Source organism: Nicotiana attenuata, chromosome 1, assembly GCF_001879085.1.
Source record: "Nicotiana attenuata strain UT chromosome 1, NIATTr2, whole genome shotgun sequence".
NCBI lineage: Eukaryota > Viridiplantae > Streptophyta > Magnoliopsida > Solanales > Solanaceae > Nicotiana > Nicotiana attenuata.
This window is the reverse complement of record NC_031989.1, coordinates 93,119,065-93,136,528: the sequence shown is the minus strand read 5'-3', so window position 1 is coordinate 93,136,528 and position 17,464 is coordinate 93,119,065.

Genomic DNA, 17,464 nt, shown 5'->3' with positions numbered 1-17,464 from the left:
TTTTGCTGATTCAAATGTTGTTGTTGATTTTGTGGGTTGTTATCATTAATATTCGACATGATTGTTTTGACAAAAAGACTTGACTTAGAAAGTAAAAGATTATCAGGTTCCCGGTAACAAAACCAATTTGTTTAACCAGTAAATAGGAATTTCGATCAAAGTGTAACTTTAGAAGAATTCGGGTTACTGATAATCGTATAAAAAATAATTGTGTAACAAGAGAGGAAAAAATTGGATTGAGACGTAGTAGAATAAGGAATTGAAAGCAATGTAAATAAGTTTATTCCAATAATAGTCGGTCTCTCTATACAAATATTATTCCTCTTCTTTTATTGCTATTTCTAAGTACTACGTTTCTTTTCTCTCATACTAGAGTCATTATGAGCAATTAATGACATTAATGTAACGTTATAATTGGCAATCGTAACTGTTTCATGAAGATTCTATAACGTTTCCCATCATTGATGCTCATTAATTACAAATAATACGTATTTGTACTTTTTGCTAGCTAGGTTCATTCCTTTGATATCTCTTCGATTTATCAAGAGATCCGAGTAACCGTTCCTTCTTGTTTTCTTCTATCTTTGCCCGTACGTAATAAAGCTCGGAACTCTTTGAATACTCTTTGCTAGTTGTCACTCTTTTATTGATCCACATGTCTTGACATGTCAGCACATAATTAATTCCACATGTTAACTCGATTTTCCCCAATACCGTGTCCAAACACTACTCTAATTTTTAAATACCATTTTTAGTTGAAAAACAAATTTCACTTTTTTTTGGAGTTTTACAATTTTTATGTCCAAACGCGCACCAGAAGTAGAAATAAAACTTCCCCTCGTTTTTTTTGGAGTATACTTCTGAATATAAAGGCTAGAGCACATCACTTAACCCACTAATATTTAACAATGGATTTCCTATTGATTGCCATTACACTAGCTAGCTCTATAGTTTTTCTCTTTGTTCTTTACTTCTCAACCAAAAGAAACAATGGGCAGAGGAAAATGGTACCTGAAGCAGCCGAAGCATGCCCTATAATTGGCCATCTCCACCTTCTCAGTGGATTTGAATCTGATCAGTTACCTCACAAAGTCATAGCTCGAATGGCAGAAAAATATGGGCCAATTTTCGATATGAAGCTTGGAGTATACAAAGTTGTTGTGTTAGTGATCCTAAAATAGCAAAAGAATGTTTCACAACCAACGATTTAGCCCTTAAAAATCGGCCCAAATCCTTGGCTTCAGACATCATAGGCTATAACCACCCCATGTTTGGGGTTTCTCCTTACGGACCTTATTGGCGAGAGATAAGGAAAATAGCCACTATTAAATTTCTGTCCACTCGACGAATTGAGATGCTCAAACACATAAGGGAATTTGAAGTCAAATCAGTTATCAAAGAAACGTATAACTACTGGCTGAAGAATAAAAGTGGTAGTTTAAATGGTGCAGTAAAATGGAGATGAAGGAATGGTTAGGGAATGTAATTATGAATACTATGGTGAAGATGTTATTCGGAAAAGAATGTACTGAAGGAGAAGGAATAAATAGAGATCATAAAGCAATTAGAAGAAGTTTTGAGTTGTTAGGGGCTACTGTTGTGGCTGATTTTTTACCTTATTTATGGTGGCTATTGAGCTTGATCCATGTTAGAAACCATATCTAGGCTACATGCTCGTTCTGTTGGGACCTACCGAGGTCATTTATGCTGTTGAACTATTTGCTTACATAGTAATTTCATACTCAGTCATGTTCATTCATTTCATATCATATCTCAGTCTCTGTTGCTATTCATTGACACATCATATCATCATTTTAGGGCTAGTTTCATGGAATTTTAAGCCCGAGAGACTAGAGAGATTGATGGCTGAGTGAGGCCGAGGGCCTAATTGTGAGTGATATTATGGGATCGGGCTGCACGCCGCAATATGTTTTTATTTATTTATGCCTGCAACTCGCTTATTATAGCTGCTGGGTTGAAAGAGTCCCTCCGGAGTCTGTACACACCCCCAGTGAGCGCAGTTTGATTTAATTGAGGGATGGATCTTCCCTGGGTATGGATCTTTCCTGAAGCATTTATATTTGGGGATGGATCTTCCCCGGGCTGGATTGGCCTAATACAATATTGAGTGACCGAGTGACTGTCAGTTGATATATATACATATATATATATATACATATATATATATATATATATATATATATATATATATATATATATATATATANTGATTTGTGTTAAAAACTTGAAAAAAATTTTGTGGAGGACGAGGATTATGGCAGAAGGGTTAATAGGTAGTTGACGAGTTTTACCCCCTTCTTACCAGTAGCACGCATGTATTTTCAAATTTCTCATCAGTTATCGTATTCTCTCCTGTGGTTACTATTTTGGTAATACTTAGAGGCTAGAGCCCGTTTTGGACATATGTAAAAATTTTCCCTTTTTCCGAATTTTTTTACTTTTTTTCGAAATCAGCGTTTATTCATAAAATTTCCAATTTTCACTTGAAAATGCATTTTGGAATTTTTCGAAAATTTGAAAAACTCCAAAAAACAAGTTTTCAAAATTTTCACTCAGATAACTCATAAAACTTCAAAAACAACCCATCTTCCATGTGCTGGATTGGCCATATACAATACTGAGTGACTAAGCGTGTTGAGTCATTGAGCATGATGAGTGGAAAGTGAGAGACAGTGAGATTGAGTACTCTGAGAGTGTGAGTACATGAGTTCATCAGTGAGATACATTGCATTTGACATGCATACTTGACATACATACATAGAGATGTATTTCTTTCTGCTACTCCGGTTTGGTGATGTTCATGATTTCACCTGCATATTATCATGTAGACATAGAGATGTATTTTTCTCATGCCATTAGATAATGAAACATCTTATCTGTTGTTGAAAAGTTTTTTTTGGGAAAAATTACAGTTTTACAAACCTACTCACACTTTGGTGATTTCGATAAAAGAATTTGGGTTTTTACTGATATACTTGAAAAGCATGCCTATTTTTCGTGATTGTGAACGAGTTGAGCATCTTATCTCTAGGTTATTTTCTTGTACCACTTTTGTTATATTGTTATGTACTGTGGCTGGTTATTGGAGTTAGACTCTGACCTTGTCCCAGCTCGTCACTACTTTCAGCCTAAGGTTAGGATTGCATTCTTATTGAGTACATGTGATCGGTTGTACTCATACTACACTTCTGCACCTTGCGTGCAGATGTTGGATACCGATGTTGCTGTGTTCGACGGGAGTTGGATTTGAATATGTATCTGCATTCCAGTTATAGCTGCCTCTTGTTCATGGGAGCTCTAAACTTATGAAAGATCTGTTTATGTATATTTCAAACAGATAATGTACTTTATTTCATACCAGCTTTGTAAATTCTGAATCTTAGACGCTCACGATATATACTACCAATCCTTGGGAAATGCATAAGATTCAGATATTTTCATTTACTTATTTGTCTTGTTAGATTTTATTGGAATTGGATAGTTGTTAATTGGCTTACCTAGCGGGTTGGGTTAGATGCCATCACGACTAGTTGAATTTTGGGTCGTGACATCCTCGGATAATTTCCATTCTCCACAATTTCTCTTTTTCTTGTGCTCTAATAGCCAGCTTTCAAGAATACAATCTGTTTCTTTAGCATTTTCCTTCATCTCCTTTTCATATGCTCCTATGTCTAACCATCTTAACCATGGATTAAAATCAGCAGCAACAAATGTACTAAGTAACTTAGAAAAGTTTTTAATTGCTTTTCTAACCCTCTTTCTTATTCTACCTCATGATCTTCAGTATATCTCTTTCAAAAAAGCATTCTTACAATAATGGTCATGATCAAGTTCTCGACCCACTGTTTCATTTCTATTTTAACATTTGAAGCATTAGTCTTTTCGTTCAAAACCACCTTTTATACGTTTGTTTGATTAACTTTGTCACCTCAAATTCTCGAATGTGTCGATGCATTTGTACACGATGATTAGACAGTAAATCGAGTACCGCTTATTTTCATTTCTCGCCAATATGGGCCATAAGGGCCCTTCCCAAACACGAGAAAACTACCCTTTATAGCCTGTCAAAAATTTTTAATAGCCCATGTTTTTCCCATTAACGCAAAATGGCCCTCCGGGCAAAACATATTATATCTAATAGCCCAAAATATTTATTTTGTATAGTTTTTGTATAGTGACAATCTATTTGTATATTTTTTGTATAGTGACAGTCTATTTAGTATATATTTTGTATATTGACAGTCTATTGTATATAAATTGTATAGTGGCAGTCTATTTAACATATTTTTGTATATTGATAGTCTATTTTGTATAATTTTTGTATAGTTACAGTTTATTTTATATTTTTTTTGTAGAATGAAGTCTTTTTTGTATATTTTTTGTATAGTAACAATCTATTTAGTATATATTGTGTATACTGACAGTCTGTTTAGTATATATTCTGTATAGTGACAGTTTATTTCATATATATGTTGTATAGTGATAGTCTATGATATATAAATTATATAGTGGCAGTCTATTTAGTATATATTTTATATAGTGACACTTGAAAAATTGGATCAATGGGCTAAAATGTACTGATATGGTATATTTTTTAAAGTATATATAAGTTAAATAATGTGTAATCAGATACTCAGAAGCCCAAGTCTTCTTTACCACTGTTCTCTTCCAAATTCTAGGCCTCCCTATGCCCCCAACTAGTTGTTAGGTCGGGTTGAACGCTAGCTTACATGCAAACTAACTCACTGTTGTGGGTGTCCAATGGGTAGGATGATATGATCTTAATAAACATGTTAACAAAGTTAAGTCAATGAGTAAATTAACCCATTTGTTAGGCTCCCTCCATTCAGCGTCCTCCAGTTTGCCAAGTACACGTTTATGTTTATCACACCTGTCCATTTCGATATCTAAGGGTTCAATATTTGTTTTAAGTAAAATCACCCCTTAAATCATGGTTAACTAAAGAAATCTTTCTGGATCAGTATCAATTTGGCAATGATAAATCAAGCATTCCAAAAAATCACTAGAAAATTCTTTTTGGTTGGAGAAAATATTTTCTTACCATGAAAATCATACACCCAAGAGATAAACGGAGCAAGGATGGTTTTTGGCTAGCCCTTGTAATGATTTTGGGCTATTAATTGTATAGTTTATTTTGTGGCTACCTATTGCCATTAATTTTTTTCGGATGGCTACAAGTGAAGTTTGCTCCCCAAACACGGCGTAATTGTAGCCTAGAAGTTCTACTGCCACCGCCTTAGGTCGGCCCACCAAGGCCTTGTCGTTAGTGGTGAGGCAAGGGAACAGATAGCCATTCTCAATGTTGCTATTTAGAAATTAGCCAGTAAACTAAAAATCTTAACCTCAGGACAATTCAGGACACACCAAAAAACTATACTAATAAACTAAAATTCAGGATACATTGGCTAATTCCTAAATAGCAGCATTTCTACGTTAGTAGTTAAGCAATCTTTGGCTATTTTCGAATGATTCACTACCAAAACTTGATGGCTCCAAATTTAACTGTGATACTTGGCCCATATTTATCTGCTATGAGCCCAAAAACTTTGTGAGGCACTGAGAGCCACTGAAATGGTGGAGATGGCCAATTAGAGGCCATGCACCAGCAAGTTTAGAGGGTCTTCCGCTGTTTATAATATTGCTTTATTTTTGTTACTGATTTTTAAACGAAGAAGAGAAAAATAAACGTACAAGCACAGGTAATGGAAAGAGAGAAATCTATTGAATTGTACGTGAGATGAAGATGTAACGATATCGCAAAGCTCCAATCCGTTGACTGTATTGGGAAAAATATATCGAATTAATTATGTGGTGACATGTCATGACACGTGGATTGGTAAAGGAATGTCAATTGGCGAAGATTTAGCAGGCACGGGCAAAGATCCAAGAAAGCCAAAAGAGATAGGTGCTCCAACCTCTTGATATTCTGAGGAGGTATCGGAAGAGTGAACCTAAATAGCAAAAGGGGTATAGATACGTATTATTGGAAATTAATAGGCATTAATTACAGAAAACGTGACAGAATCTGTATTAAATCAGTTACGATTGCCAATTATAATTTTACATTAAACGCCATTAATTGTCCACAAAGACTCAGTTATGAAAAGAGAAAAACGTATTACTTAGAAATAGCTATAAAGGGCGAAGAATGAACATTTGTAAGAACACATAATACTATTGGAATACACTGACTTATTTTTCTTTATGTTCAGCTATTATTTACATCAATTATTCCTATTTCTACTTGATTGTCAGTAACCCGAGTTCTTCTAAAATAAGCTTTGACCGAAATCCTAATTTTTGGTTAAACAAATTGGTTCCGTTACCGGGAATCTGATAATCTATTCCTTCCTAAATCAACCTTTTTGTCAAATCAATCATGTCAAATGTCAATGACAACAATCAAAGAGACTGTCAACTCGAGGAGAATCAGCAAGGTGATGGAACCCCGATCCCTTCCCCAAGAAATTCACCTCGACAATCTCGAGAAGGAACTCCTGATGGATCTCAATCAAATGCAAATGATCAATTGAAAAATGATGAGGCTATCAACGAAGCCTTGCAAAAGTTAATCGCTCAACAGGTCAGCAAATCTCTTGAGGCTTTCGCTAACCAGCTACCAGTTATGCCACCAACCTCAACTCCAAACAACAACACCTTAGAAAATCCCTGCTCAGGACTCGTTAACTCAGGCAGTGGGGGAACCCCTAGCGAATCTCGTGACGGAAGGTCAGATAACCCAATTAATTCTGATTTATAAAATTTTGTGCTAACTTTGCAGAAACAACTCAAGGAACAAAGCGATCGCATTGAGCAAATACCTGGAGTACCGCCTGTAGTCAAGGGGATAGATATTGACAAATATTCACAACAACCTTGGAAGCCAAGTGCTGCTCCTTTACCAATTCCAAAGAAATATAAGATGCCCGATATCCCAAAATATGATGGTACCACCGATCTACGAGATCACGTAACTGCTTTCACAACTGGTGTAAAAGGCAACGACTTGACCAAGCAGGAAATTGAATCAGTTTTGGTCAAAAAATTCGGAGAAACACTCACCAAGGGAGCATTAACATGGTACTCTCTTTTACCTGAAAATTCTATAGATTCTTTTGCTGAACTTGCATATTCATTCATCAAAGCCCACTCGGGAGCTCAAAAAGTTGAGAAAAGAATGGAGGACATTTTTAAAATAAAGCAAGGAGATACGGAGCTGCTCAGGGAATTCGTAGACAGGTTCCAGCGTGAAAGGATGATGTTGCCACGTGTACCAGATAACTGTGCAGCAATGGCATTTGCTAGCAATCTAAACGAAAAAAGTTCAGAAGCCACGAGGCGACTCAACGAAAGCCTACGAGAATTTCCAGCTACAACTTGGAATGATGTTTATAACAGATACATCATGAAGCTGCAGATAGAAGAGGATACCATCATTCAGTATCAAAGGGATGAAAAGATAAGTACAAGGCGAGCTGAAACTGAAAAAAGGTCCGGTAAAAATAGGTACGAACCTGACATGGGACCAACAAGAAGAGACTCACGATCAAAACAAGATAACCTCAGGTACGATCATAGATCAAAAGATAGGGAGTCGGGTTCATCATCAAGGATCGGGAAGGAACGAAACGCACAAGAGATGCATGGTGATGACAGAAGCTCTAAGGCGAAGATCGGCGGTTACAGTTTTAATGTAAGCACGTCCGAATTGGTGGCTGTTTTGGAGGAGCATGGGCGACAAGGTACGCTGGCCAAAATAAATGAGATCAAATCCAAACAAGCGAAATCCTGATTATTGGTGCGAGTTTCACCATGATCACGATCACAAAACGGCAGATTGTAGATTGCTGCAAGGTGAAGTTGAACATTTATTGAAGCAAGGGTATCTAACTGAATTAATTAGTGAAAAAGGAAAGCAGGCATATAGGAAAAACAGACAGGAGCCCCCCAAACCCCCTTCACCAAAAAGGACTGTTAATGTCATAAGTGGGGGAGAAGAAATCAATGGCGTAACAACAACGAAGAAAGTTTCAAAAATTACAGTCACATATGGGAAGCGAGTTCGACATGTTTTGGAAGAAGAAAGTATTACATTTGATGATGCAGATGCAGATGTGTCACGACCCTAAACCCAGACCCGGTCGTGATGGCGCCTTTCATGAAGACAAGGCCAGCCGACACATTTCCAATTCGAAGTTAAACAGCTAAACAGCAATAAAACAGGCTAAAACGTGATTTAATAGTACTAAGTAGCAGATAATATCATAACAATGCGGAAGTACAATCCAAACACAGCCCAAACCGGGGTGTCACTAGTCATGAGCATCTACTAAGGTTTGAATACCACTGACAAAGTCTGAAATGTACAAAGTACAGACTAATATAATAAAGAGGGAGAAAAGCAGTGCTGCGAACGCCGGTAGCTACCTTGCTAAACTCCGATGACTCTGCCTCCGATCAACCAATACCCGCTACCGGGTTCAAAAAATACCTGAATCTGCACACAAGGTGCAGGGAGTAAAGTGAGTACTTTCCAACTCAGTGAGTAATAAAAATAAATGAAGACTGAGTAATAAAAAGCCACGTAAGGCACAACATTAAGCTACAAGAGGCGTAACAAATCAGTGAATATAATTAAGCACTGAAATCTCATAAACCTCTCTTAAACAGTTAAACAATATACAGGAAAGCAACTAAAAAGTAAACACATAATAACTGCCCCTCGGGCACAGTAAAAACAGAATGAGCCCCTCGGGCAATGTCACAGAACAATACCAGCCCCTCGGGTTATATCTCAAATCACAATGGGTACCCGCGCTCACTGGGGGTGTACAGACTCCGGGAGGGGCCTCTTACGGCCCAAGCGCAATATCAAGCCATCTCGTGGCATCATAAACAGGCTCTCGGCCTCATATCAATATCAAGCCACCTCGTGGCGTACAATCTCAGGCCCTCGGCCTCATTATCATAATCAGTATATCACTGCTGCGGCGTGCAGCCCGACCCAAATGTATCCTCACAACACAGGCCCTCATCCTTACTCAGTAAGAATCTCATAAGCCCCTCGGGCCACAGTAAAAGTATGAAGCTCAGCTCAAATACCTTTGAAAATATCATTTAATGTGTTTAAAACAGAATAATACAGCAGAGTCTTTAAAATATCAAAATATAGTATGACTGAGCACCAGTATGAAATCAATCAGTGAGGAAAATATAATTTAAAAATCCCCTAAGGGTTCAAACAGTTAGCACGAAGCCCACATATGGCATTTAGCCCAAAATATAATAATATCAAACAATTAACTATCAAATACGCAGTAAAATAATCGTTCGGGAGGGACTAAGTCACAATTTCCAGTGGTGCTCTACCCCACGCTCGTCATCTAGCGTGTAAGTCACCTCAACATAGCCGTACGATGTGAAATTCTGGGGTTTCATACCCTCAGGACAACATTTAAAATCACTTCTCACCTCGAACTAGCCCGAAAAGCTACTCTGCAACATGCTTGCCTCTCGAATCAACTTTCGAGTGCTCCAAATCTACCAAGTTAAGATTTTTATCATCAAATTACGCTAAATGAATGAATTCCAATTGAAAAATATCGAATTTAAGTACAAAACCCAAAATCAGTCAAAACCAGTCCCCCGGACCCACGTCCCGGAACTGGACAAACTTTATGCCAAAATGTTCTTCATCATCTCACGAGTCCGTACATATAAAGAACTCGAAAATTGGAGTTCGTTTGACCCCTCAAATCATCCCTAGAAGGTCTCATAATCTCAAGCCCTAACTCCACCTTTTTCTACTGATTTTCATGAATTAAACACTGATATTTTGTTCCTTAATCACAAATAATCGAGTATTAGGGTCCATAATCCTTACCTCAATGAAGAACAATGATTTCCTCTCTTCAAAAGTCGCCTCAAAGCTCTTTTTCTGTTCAAAAATGAAGAAACCCTCTAAAAATCGTGAAGGTGGAATTAATATATTCTGACCCAGGCATTTCCGCATCTGCGGTCCCATAAGCGCATCTGCGCTTCCGTTTCTCCGGAAAAACATTCGCTTCTACGGAAAAACATCCGCTTCTGCAGATTTCACTTATGACACCAGGCCCCGCATCTGCGGTCAATCCACCGCACCTGCGGTACCGCATTCGCGGTCAAATTGCCGCTTCTGCGGCTTTCACTTAAAATCCAAAAATCGCATCTGCGACCACGTAGCTGCACCTGCGCCATCGCAGGTGCGGTCAGCCAACCGCATATGCGGCTCCTCCACTTCTCTTCCTTGACCGCTTCTGCGACTAAAACTCAGCTTATGCGGCGCTGCACCTGCGGTGCCCAATCCGCAGGTGCGAAAATACTAGAAGCAGCAATTCAGCAGCTGCAACTAAAATCCAAACTTCTCCGTTAACCATCCGAAATCACCCCGAGGCTCCTAGGACCTCAACCAAAAGCACAAACATATTCTAATACCTTATTCAAACTTGTTCTAATCATCAAACACCTAAAACAACATCAAATCACCCAAAACACATCGAATTCAAGCCAAACTTTCTAAAATCTTCCGAATTCCGCTTTTGATCAAAAACCCAACCAAACCACGTCCGAATGACCTAAAATTTTGCACACACATCCCAAATGACATAACGAAGCTACTACAACTTCCAAAATTCCATTCCGACCCCAATATCAAAATCTCACCTATCAACCGGAAAATGCCAAAAAACTAACTTTCGCCAATTCAAGCCTAATTCTACACTGGACTTCCAAAACACATTCCGATCACGCTCCTAAGTCCTAAATCACCTAACGGAGCTAACCAAATCGTAAAAATTCCAATCCGAGATCATATATTAACAAGTCAAATCTTGGTCAAACCTTTAAAATTTCAAGCTTCAAACTGAGAACTATTCTTCCAAATTCATTCTGATCATCCTGAATACCAAATCCAACGATTTACATAAGTCATAATACACTACACAGGGCAAGTCATGCCCGAGAACTGGCGAGCAAAGTGCAAAAGCTCAAAACGACCGGTCGAGTCGTTACAAGATGGCATACTAACCCCACACAATGACACGCTGGTAATATTTTTACTTGTACATGACACTAATGTGAAACGAGTTTTGATTGATCCAGGAAGCTCCGTGAATATCATTCTATTAAGAGTGGTAAACAAAATGCAAGCTGAAGATAAGCTGATACCCAAGGAGCACACCTTGTCTGGTTTTGACAACTCGAGCGTTGTAACAAAAGGGGAGATAATACTCACCACATTCGCAGAAGGAGTTGTCAAAGACACGAAATTTTAGGTGGTTGAGATGGACATGGCTTACAATATGATCCTCGGTAGACCATGGATTCACGAAATGGATGTTGTGCCATCTACCCTGCACCAAGTTATTAAACTCCCTTCACAATGGGGAATACGACAAATCCGTGGTGACCAGCAAGCGTCCAGGAACATCAATTCCGTAGCAGATTCAAGTGCAAAAACGAAGAAAAATAACAATTACAGAATTTAGTTGAGGATGATGCAACACAAATCTCAACTGAACACGGGAAAACAGATGTAGACTCAAGGTCCGATACCATCCAAGAGACAGAGGAAAACGAAAGCATCAAAACGACGATTGACGAATTGGAAGCCGTAGTACTATTCGCATCCCTACCTGAGAGGAAAGTCTACCTTGGGGCCAACCTCAGCCAGGAAATGAAAGGTAAGTTGACTGAATTTTTGAAAACTAACGTGGATTGTTTTGCTTGGTCCCATTCTGATATGACAGGGATACCTTCGGAAGTGATGACCCACAAGTTAAATGAAGATCCATCATATCCACCTGTCAAACAAAAGAAAAGAAAGCAAGAACCTTTCAAGAATCTGGTGATTCAAGATGAGGTACAAAAGCTTTTAAAAATTGGGTCCATCCGCGAGGTAAAATATCCAAATTGGTTAGCTAATACAGTTGTGGTATCTAAAAAGAATGGTAAGTGGCGAGTTTGTGTAGATTATACTGATCCAAACAAAGCTTGTCCTAAAGATTCTTTTCCATTATCGCATATCGATCAACTAATTGATGCCACTATAGGACATGAATTGTTATGTTTTTAGACGCATATTCAGGGTATAATCAAATCAAAATTGATCCCATAGATGATGAAAAAACTTCATTTATAACAGACAGGGGGACTTACTGTTACAAAGTAATGCCATTTGGTCTCAACAACGCTGGAGCCACGTATCAAAGGTTGGTGACTAAAATATTTCAAGAACATTTAGGGAAAACCATATAAGTCTACATAGATGATATGCTGGTCAAGTCACAACAAGCAAGGGATCATATCCAACACTTGTCTGATACATTTCATATCCTCCGTAAATTTAACATGAAGCTAAACCCCGAAAAATGTGCATTTGGAGTTTCGTCAGGTAAGTTATTGGGATTTCTTGTTTCTAACCGTGGAATTGAAGTAAATCCCGCGCAGATTAAAGCTATTGAGGAAATTCCTAATATACTTACAAGTAAAAAAGAAGTACGGAGACTGACGGGGAGAGGAAGATTTATTTCCCAATCATCAGAAAAATGCTTCAAGTTCTTTTCAGCTCCAAAAAAGCAAGATCAGTTCGAATGGTCTGAGGAATGTCAGCAAGCGCTTAAAAATTTGAAAATATACTTGTCAAATCCACCGTTGCTCGTGAAGCCAAAAGACAGGGAGAAACTACTCATCTATCTTGTTGTTACAGAAGTAGCGGTAAGTGCTGTTTTAGTTCATGAAGACCAAGGTAAACAGTCTCCAATTTATTATGTTAGCAAGTCATTATTAGATGTTGAGACTCGATATCCTCATCTAGAAAAACTTGCACTTGCATTAATTATGGCATCTAGGAAATTAAGACCTTATTTTTAATGCTATCCCATCTCTGTAGTAACTGCTTACCCCTACGTAATATACTACATAAACAAGAGTTATCAGGCAGATTAGTAAAGTGGGCCATAGAACTAAGTGAATATGACATTACGTATCAACCTAGAACAGCAATAAAGTCGCAGGTGTTAGCAGATTTTGTGGCAGATTTTAGCCAAAGGATGCAACTAGAAGCAGAAAAAGAACTACAAGTATTCAATGGGTCTAATCCGGGAACTTTGACTTTATTCACTGATGGGTCTTCAAATGTAAAAGGGGCAGGTCTAGGTATTATTTTGGTACCACCTATGGGAGAAACCATACGAAAAGCTATAAAATGTCACCCTATTACTAACAATGGGGCAGAATATGAAGCTATGATTGCAGGTTTAGAATTGGCACGCGAGCTTGGCATAGAACAGATTGTAATCAAAAGCGATTCACAGCTCGTAGGTAACCAAATGCTGGGGACTTACACAGCTAGAGAGGCAAGAATGCAACAATACCTGGAAAAGGCACGTGATCTGGTTAGGCAATTCCAAACCTGGAAAGTCGCGCAGGTACCAAGAGAAGAGAAGGTCGAGGTAGACGCCCTGGCTAATCTTGCATCTGCTGCAGAAGTAACAAATGATGAAAATACTTATGTAATTCATTTATTTCATTCAGTACTTGATCAAGATAAAAACGAGGTAAATTTCAATTATTTAACTTGGGATTGGAGGAACGAGATTGTCACTTTTTTGCAGTATGGAATATTACCTGAAGATAAGAAAAAGGCTCAAGCACTTCGCAAAAAACTGCTCGATACTGTTTAAAGCAAGGCAATCTTAATCTTAAAATGTTCGATGGTCCTCTAGCAAGATGCCTCGGGCCTTCTCAAACAGAATATGTGATGAGAAATACACGAGGGACATTGTGGAAATCACGCATGAGGAAGATCTTTAGTAAAAAGCCATGATTAGTGGTGGTTATTATTGGCCAGAAATGGAAGAAGACGCGGAATATTTTGTGGCTAAATGTGACAAGTGCCAAAGATACGGTAACAACATGCATAGACCTGCTGAATTATACATCCAGTCATTGCACCATGGCCTTTTATAAAATGGGGGATGGATATCGTGGGTCCACTACCGCAAGCCAAAGGAAAGGTAAGATTTTTGCTCGTACTTACTGATTACTTTACTAAGTGGGTAGAAGCAGGAGCTTTTAAACAGGTACGAGAAAAAGAGGTTAGAGATTTCATTTGGCAAAACGTCATATGCCGATTTGGGGTACCAAAGGAAATTGTATGTGATAATGGCCCGTAATTTATAGGCACGCAAATCACAGAATTCTTTCAAAGTTGGCAAACTAAAAGGATAACTTCAACGCCTTACCATCCGGTGGATAATGGGCAAGCTGAATCAACAAATAAAGTCATTATCAATAACTTGAAGAAAAGGTTGGAGGATTCCAAAGGCAAATGGCCAGAAGTGTTACCTGGGGTCTTGTGGGCTTATCAAACAACCACAAAAACAAGTACGGGAGAAACACCGTTCTCACTTGTATACGGAGCTAAAGCTTTAATGCCAGTTGAGATAGGAGAGCCAAGCATGAGATACACACAAGCTACCGAGGAATTAAATGAAGAAGTGATGCGAGTAAACCTGGATTTACTTGAAGAAAAGAGGGAAGCTGCGTTAATAAGGATGGCACCACAAAAGTAGATTATGGAACGATACTACAACCGGAAAGCTCGTCTCAGATATTTTAAGATTGGGGACTTCGTACTTAAGGAAGTTTTCCAATCCACAAGGGCAGCTAATGTAGGAAAATTATGTCCGACTTGGGAAGGACCTTATAAGATTCATGGAATCGCAGGAAAAGGAGCATATGAGCTTGAAACATTGAATGGCAAGATTCTACCCTCAAATTGGAATGTTGTTCATTTGAAGAGATATTATTTCTAAGGAAAAGAAATACCCACGGGCAGGTATCTTTATAATTATTTTTATTTTTGAATTATTTAAATTTTACTAACAATTTGAGATGATAGGAAAAAAACTAGCTCGTACTAAATGATGAATTACGACCTGCAAGACACGCAGAAAGAACATAATTCCCGATCTAGGGTTACAACTATTCTGATGGAAATTTAAAAGTGTTAAGCAGTCTTCATCTAAAATCATACCTCCGAGTCCCGTTTGTTTTTCCTTTTCAGGGAAAGGACCGCATGAGAGGAATAATCAAGTGCTCGAGATTTCATACTTCAAAGCTCAAACACTTGGGGGACTATATAATATACATATGATATATGTATAAAGAAGGCAAAGAAAACTGAAAATAACTAAAGTTCAAGTCAAGCCCAAACGTCTACTCATCGAAAGAATCAAGTTCAGAGCAAAGTTACGAGCCAATAACACAAATCCAGTCAAAACCCTATAGATTTCAAAATTTTATTATATCTAGGTTAAAGGCAATGTTTAGCCATGGGTTATAAAAAAAACCCTCGGATTTTATTTCGTTTTTTGCAAATCTGTTGTAAAGAAAACATTTACGAAAAAGATATAAAAGTTATTTAAATACATGTAAGATGTTATTTAAACTTGACAAAGTTCGACTGAAAACTTTGTCAATGTTATTTCAAGAAATATGTGTGTTCCTATTTCTTTTATCGTACATTTACACCATTATGAAGTTGAGACGTCTTCTTCATTAAGTGTCGAATATAAAAGGGCCCTCTTTTATAAATTCATGTTTGATTCGGATATCCATGAAGTTAACAAAGCATTTTTTCTAAAGAAATAAATTTGCAAAAAAGGTAAGACAAAATCCCACGAATTATCAAACAAGACCTTGAGTATAAAGGAAAAAACGAGCAAAACAGAAGCTCAAGACAATTAAGTTAATAAAAAACTTCTTAATATTGAGTTTAGGCTAAGTATGAACCTAGTCGTAAACTGTTTGTCATTTATACAAAATGCCCCGAAAAGGTCTGGGGACTTGTCATTTCCAAAAACCAAACCCCCAAATGGGACCAGGGTTAAAACCACCAAGAACAAAAAAAAAGGAGTCACGCTTCACGAACATTCACTAAGGGGCAGAGGGATCTAAAGCGGTATCACTAGCAGCAGAAGGTTCGAGTTGATTTGAAGGAGTTGAGGCAGTCACCGTACCCATATCATCTTCAACATGTTCAGGAGTATCGGCCATGGGAGAATGAAAATCTTGGCCTTGCTGAGTTTTTACAATGATCTCCTTTATCTTGGGTAACTCAGCATCCAAGTTGAAACCCTCTTGGCTAGCCTCCACAAGGGTATCATGGCGAGTGTTTAAAATAGCCCCACTCACTTTAATGGAAGTCTTGTCCTCAAGAATCTTATAATCTCTCTCCCATTGATCAATCTCGTTTTTAAGCTTTTCATTCTTGGCCAAAGCAGTATCATAAGAAGATTGCAGAGGCGCAAGTGAACTTTCTAATAATCTGACCTTATCAGAAGAATAACGGAGATCTTCTTGGTCTGGGTAAGTGTTTGCACAAGTTCACTGGCGTAGACCTCTTTCTCGCTTAGCAATGCCTTCAACCCTCTAATCTCTTCACTAGCTTTGGAGAGTTGCTCAGAAAATGATGTCTCAAGGAGATTTTTGTCCTTTTCAGCTTGGTTTGAGGAAGCCTTCGCAACTGCTAACTCTGAAGTCAAAACCTTCAATTGCTGCTCTAAGGTGCACTTGCTTTCTTCTAACACTTCCATATCAATTTGAAGGCTTTCATATTGTTCTTTCCAGTTGTCTGCTTCAATCTGATATTCATGCATTAACTGCTCCGTATAAGAAACCCTCTTCATCATCTCTGTGACAGTAAGATTGATCTAAAAAAGGAAAGAAAGGGGTTAGAGCTTTAATAAAAGAAGGATGGAATAAAGAGTAAAAAGAAACAAATACCTGTAATGATGACTACACTATGTCATTCATCCAACTTAAAGAGTTATGACTCTCGAGCTTAGATTTCTCAACTTGACCGATCAGAGGTTTCAACCATACGTCAGCCCGACCTGACTTTTTCAAAAGATTACCATCGGCAGGGACCTCAATGGTAATCTGTTTCATCGTTCCACTTTTACTCGAAGAACCAACCTCAGCACGAGGAACGGTAGTTGGAGGAACTATAGAAGAAGTCATCACCATTTGGGGCGGAGCAGCAACAACAACGGTCACAACTAGTAAAAATGAGCCATAGGAATAGGCATGGTAAAGGAAGCCAGGGGTACTTCATCGAAAACCAAATCTAAATTTTCACTATCAAACCCACGAGAAAAAAGCTGATCAACAGATTCACGAGCTGCTGCAGGAGTATCATCATCAGAGCTCACCAAGGTGGCTTCAACAGCCTTAGTTATGGGAACAGAACGGGGAGGAGTCGCTTCATCATCTGAAAAGACACGTCTTCTGGCTCGCGACCTTTTTATCAAGGAACCTTTATCCTGTTCCTCCTCTTCTTCAGAATCTTGGACTGCTGCAGCCTTCCTTTTTGATGAAG